This window comes from Hoplias malabaricus, chromosome 3 (genome assembly GCF_029633855.1).
Source record: "Hoplias malabaricus isolate fHopMal1 chromosome 3, fHopMal1.hap1, whole genome shotgun sequence".
In the NCBI taxonomy this organism is placed as follows: domain Eukaryota; kingdom Metazoa; phylum Chordata; class Actinopteri; order Characiformes; family Erythrinidae; genus Hoplias; species Hoplias malabaricus.
The window spans coordinates 10,196,096-10,202,095 of NC_089802.1; positions in this window are offsets into that span (position 1 = coordinate 10,196,096).

A 6,000-nucleotide genomic window follows, 5' to 3' on the forward strand; every position below is an offset into this window, starting at 1 on the left:
ATGTTTGAGAAGAAAAATGACACCCACACACACAGAGGCCTGGAAACAACTGTTTATCAAATATCCAGGCACTTTCTGTAGAAGGATTTAAAGGAGAAGTCTACGATTGAAGGCAACACTGTTGTCTCGGGTTTACGTTCAAATTCTCCACTTCTTGTAAGGTGGGACGGTATGTTTAAGGACAGTTCAGCGATCGCTCCACCTTAATTGATCTGATACAGCAAAAATAGGTCAATATTACCCTCCTACAGAGCGGGAGTAGAGCAATATCTTCATCTCTGTTTGTTTGGAGTTCTCTCCATTGTCTAAAAAGTGACAGATGCCTTTTCTGTGCCATGAGCCGAGAGAGAAAGCCGAGCATACTGGACAGAGGCAGCTTGTTGCTTTACATGTTTATTGAAACCGGGGCTTTGTCAACACATTAGACTGGGTACAAGCTTGAAAATAGACTGGAGAGATCACAATTGGCGAGGAAACATTTTCTAAATTTGATAAAAACGTTTTTTTTTTTGTTTTTTGTTTTTTTTTTGCATTTTTGTCAGATAACTACACAAAGTAACTAAATATATTTTATTAAAATTTTCATTTTGAAAATCTGCAGAAATATTCTTGAAGAAAACACTAAAAAAACTGTACAAGGCAGTGAAAAGAAAGCAGCCAAGTGTCAGTCTAAGCACTGCACACACACCAACGTCCACTTTGTCAAGAGAGAGAGAGAGAGGGACGGATGAAGGAGAGGAGAGTAAGAGAAACAGAGTGTGAGAGAAACATTTACTTGTCTGTTTCATTTTCTTGCCATTGTCTTTTTGAAAGCTACACACCCTTTCAGGCCCACAGCATCAAGATGTCCTCTCACAGTGATTAGATGTGAGCTCATTGAAGAGAAACAGCGACACTTTTAGGAGAAAGTCACAGCTGTAGCTGGTTTAACACTAGAATTGCCAGGAGTCCGTAACTACTAGAATGAACAACATGGTCATTTTGACCTTCTAATATATGCATATTTGTGTATTAATGATATCATACAGTATATATAAATTAATATCTGAATTCATTTTGTTACAATAGGTCATAAAAGGTCAGAAAGACAATAATAAATTGTATTAATGATTTATTCATTTGTTAACTGTAACCACTTATCCAGTTCAGGATGGCGGTGGGTCCAGAGCTTACCTGGAATCATTGGGCGCAAGGCTGGAACACACCCTGGAGGGGGCACCAGTCCTTCACAGGGCAACACACACACATTCACACCTACGAACACTTTTGAGTCACCAATCCACCTACCAACATGTGTTTTTGGACTGTGGGAGGAAACCCATGCAGACACGGGGAGAAAACTCCTCACAGACAGGCACCTGGAGCAGGTCTCGAAACCACATCCTTCAGGTCCCTGGAGCTGTGTGACTGCGACACTACCTGCTGCACCACCGTGCCACCTCTTAATGACTATTTATTTACTGATAATGTGTAGTACTAGTTAGTATACTATTTCAATATATGGATATATGAGGTTTTACATCACATATAGATTTACTGTAAAATAAAAATGTTAACAATAAAAATGACTTGGAATTATAAAAAAAAAACAATAAAACTTAAATATGGTTTACACAACAGGTTATGAAAGCTTATGTTACAGAAAGCTTATGTTATATATATAATGCATAATGGTGGAGTGGAGCACTGCTTGCGCATTCTTTGCTTTCATGTGTTTCTCATGAAATGATTCACTCTTGTTTGTAGCTAATTCAAGAACACAACGTTTTACAGGATGCTTTCTTTCTGAGGTAAACTGTAGCCTTGTTGTTAAGGTAACGACTGACACGCTGGAAGAGGAATAATAACAGCTGGCTTAAGGAGATGAGAGATCGTTCATAATGCAAGCGGTCAAAATGACCTGGTCTTTCCAGGTTTACGTGCTTAGAACACAGCTCTTTGGGGGTGGGGGAGTTATGTGTACGTTCTTATATCTCAAAATTTCAAAAAGGTCAAAATGACCGTCTCTTCCTTTCTAGTGTTACGGACTGGAAGGAGTGAAGGGTTAAAGTATATCAATAGATTGCGGGGCTGTGCATAAATTCCTTTGACAGACTTTGACAAAACCAGAATTGTGTGCGCTCTCTGTCTTTTGAGGACAGCTTTTACAGAACTGTACACAAATGGCCAAGTTAAAATACATCTTTTTTTTCACAATAACTATAAATAGATTTGACAAGAAAACAGAGGAGTTCATATCCTCTAATTTGGACTCCAGAATCTCTGCATTCGCTCATGAGTAATGGGTTTGAACTCATATTTCAGAGCCAGACACTTTTATGGAGAGCCGGATCCCCTCCTCTTCTCTGAAGCTCTTCCCTCTCACTAAGCATGAATCCTCCCTGGAATAAACAAGCCAAACTCCACAGCAGAGTTCATGCTGTGAATTCCCAGGAGTTTCGGTGATCAATGTTTTCTGTCTGCAAATTCCCCTGTGTCCATTTTGCAAGGATAATGATAATAGCGGCTCTGCATCTTTATCAGGAGACTACTCCTCAGTCTGGACATGTACACAGTCTTAATGCTGTAGGAATTGTTTGCCTTTCATTATGTATGAAGGCTGGCATGAATTAGAAACCCTGGCTCCTGCCTCAGCCTGATTGACTATAATGTATGAATATACATTACATAACCCAAAAGTTTGTAGACAGCCCTCACAATTAATGACGTGACCCATGTTCAGTCATGCACACACAGCTTGATTAATCTCCAAAGAAAGCCAGGAAAACAAAATGGCACATTCTAGAAGAGCCACAAGCATCTAAGTTCACCATGCTCAGTGCAAAGTCGGCAAGAGGGGTATAAACCCCCCAGTATTGGGCTGTGCAGCAGTGAAACTGTGGTCTCTGGAGTGATCAAACATGATTTAATAAATTTAGGATGGGATTGTGTGGTGTTTGTGATCCAAATCTAATACTCAAACATCAGTATCTGGGCACTCTAATACTCCTATAAATGCTGAATGCAATCTAATCCACATAGAACTGTTCAATATCTATTACAAAAAAAAAAAACATCCTGGAAGATCAGCGGCTGTTATTGTAGTAAATGGAGACATAGTACCCATTAATACCTTTCATTTCTGGAGAAATGGTTGAATCTGTAGGTGTCCAAAACTTTTGGTCATTCAAAGTATATGCACAATTGTGATCAGTCAAGCAGCACTGTATGGAATTATAAACGGGATCATGAAATAAATATACATGTCCTTTTTCTACATTCACAAACTCTGCGGTTTGAGGGCAGTGGACCCGAGGTGCCAGAGACAGAAGGCCTGAGGTTATATTGACAACCTTATAAATGACAGAGGACACCGTTAATTGGAGAGAAATTGCAACAAGACATTGAGCCCATATTGCACGTATAACAACACTTCAGTGGAGGACGACACATCAATGTTTTATGAAGCTGTGGATCAAACACAGAGCTGGAGCACGATTCCAATTCATCTGAAGTCTCCAGCTGAAAAGCTATTTCCTGATTCTGATGGAAGAGCATCAGAGAGAAACAGAAGCCAGAACAAACTCCACTGTCTTATCACTTCACTTATTTGCAGAGGCCGCTTTTACTCATTTCAATAAGATAGGAGCTCATTTGGATCCTTCGTCATAGATATTTTATATATTTACACCTAAGGCTAACCAAATTCTATACATTCTGTATAAAAAAGTATTCAGATACTCTTTCAAACGCGTGATTTCTGCTTTTTTATTGTTACAAATCTAAAGGGTGCGGCATGGTGGCACAGCAGGTAGTGACCTGGAGGTTGTGGGTTCAAGTCCCTTGGAGGTTGTGGGTTCAATGTCCATAGGTACGAACGTGTGACTTAATGTGTGTGTGTATGTGTCGCCCTGTGAAGGACTGGCACTCCCTCCAGGGTGTGTTCCTGCCTTGTGCCCAATGATTCCAGGTAGGCTCTGGACCCACTGTGACCCTGAAATGGATAAGAGGGCACAGATAATGAATGAATGAATGAATGAAATATAAAGGGTGCATTTTGATGCACTGAAAGATGCATATGAAAGTGGGCAGAAACCTGAAACCTATATTTATTTACTTTCTGAGATGTGGACAAACGTGACATAAATCAGGTTTCCGTGTGGATTTGACTGCATTCAGCCTCCAGAACCTCAGCGATGTCAGGTTCTGATTTTTGGAAGGAATATTTGTACAACACGAACACCACTCCAACTCACCCCAAATGTACTGGATCACTCCAGAGAATGCAGTTCCACAGTTATAAATGTGTACAGCTGAATTCCAGTTCTCAAATTAGTCTAGCAGATTAGTATTTTGGATGAATATGGGGATGAGGGAACATCAGGGTAGAGCAAACATCACAGAGACAGATCAGCCTTCATCAGTGAAGAGAAATCCAAATCCTTTCATTACATTCAATTAGAGTTAGAGATCTGAGGACCGGAGGAATCAAGGTTTGTAACTTCATCTCTGTGTCTTCCCTTCTCACTGCTATGGCTTTACAGTGAGTCTGCCTCAGGTGCAGGAGATCTTTGGATTCTTTGCCACTGTTCTCCATCTGTGTTCAGTGATTCTGCTTTACTCATCTACTTCTCTATTACCCCCACTCACACTGAACCCCACACACAGGTTGAGTTTTAGGAGACAAATGAGATTCGCAGCTCTGGAAAGAAACATTTATTTAGGGAGAGAAGCTTTTAGATTTTTCCTCTGTTCAAGAAGAATGAAAGATTCGATCCTTTCTTTCTAATAATATTTCCCCAGTATGTGGATTGGGCTGAGTTGGGTGTGGAAGCCCATTCCCTCTCATTAGAAGAAGAAAGGCACTTTTCCTCATTCTGTTTCTGGCAGCAATGTGCAGGTTTGACATATATCTTAATCTCTCACAATTACACGTGTGGTGCAGTTCCTAGGCTTAATGGGTAGTGTGTATGTCAAGTCAAGTCAAATCTATTTGTATAATGCTTCTTACAACCTGATGGTGTTATAAAGCAGCTTTAAAGAAGTTGAGAATTAAAACAAAATGTAAATTAATATCCACAGTTGAGCAAGCCAAAGAAGACAAGGAAAAACTACTTCAAAGCTGGAGGACTAAACCTTGGATAAACCAAAACTGGGTGAGTGAGTGAGTGAGTGAGTGTATGTGAGTTACCAGCCAGTTTCATTAAGTGGTGTGCATTTAAAATGTAGTTTTCTAATTAAATATCTGAGTGTACAAAATGACTTTGTATCTCAAAGTAACAACCTGCAATGCTGTAATACATTATTCAATTACTTCAAAAAAAATGTAAATTAATATCCACAGTTGAGCAAGCCAAAGAAGACAAGGAAAAACTACTTCAAAGCTGGAGGACTAAACCTTGGATAAACCAAAACTGGGTGAGTGAGTGAGTGAGTGAGTGTATGTGAGTTACCAGCCAGTTTCATTAAGTGGTGTGCATTTAAAATGTAGTTTTCTAATTAAATATCTGAGTGTACAAAATGACTTTGTATCTCATAGTAACAACCTGCAATGCTGTAATACATTATTCAATTACAAATTTTAGTGTATTACTAAACATTTTAACAACATTAACAGTTATTTATGTTAAAATTATAAGTAAAAAAAGTCATTATGACACATGACACTTCTACCAATTTTAACTAATTACTTTGTGATAGTGTAAGTCAACATTTTGGTTTGGTACATATGGCTGCCAAAGATCTTTCTTTCTCTAACTGGATGGAATAGACATTCATAGTCTTCAAGCTACAGCGAAAAATTTCTCAGTCATACGCCAAAATGACTGCTGGGGTTTCAATCCAATCCAGCAGCAGCTCAGTTTATTTCACTTACTGAACCTGCTGGAGTCAGTCATGATGAGCTGATAATTATATGAGGTGAGAATATGAAGTAGGAGTGCTCTTGTTACAATGAAATTCATATTGGTCATGACCGGGCAGCACTACCGTTGTTCCTTTCTCTTATTCAGGTGAGCAGTG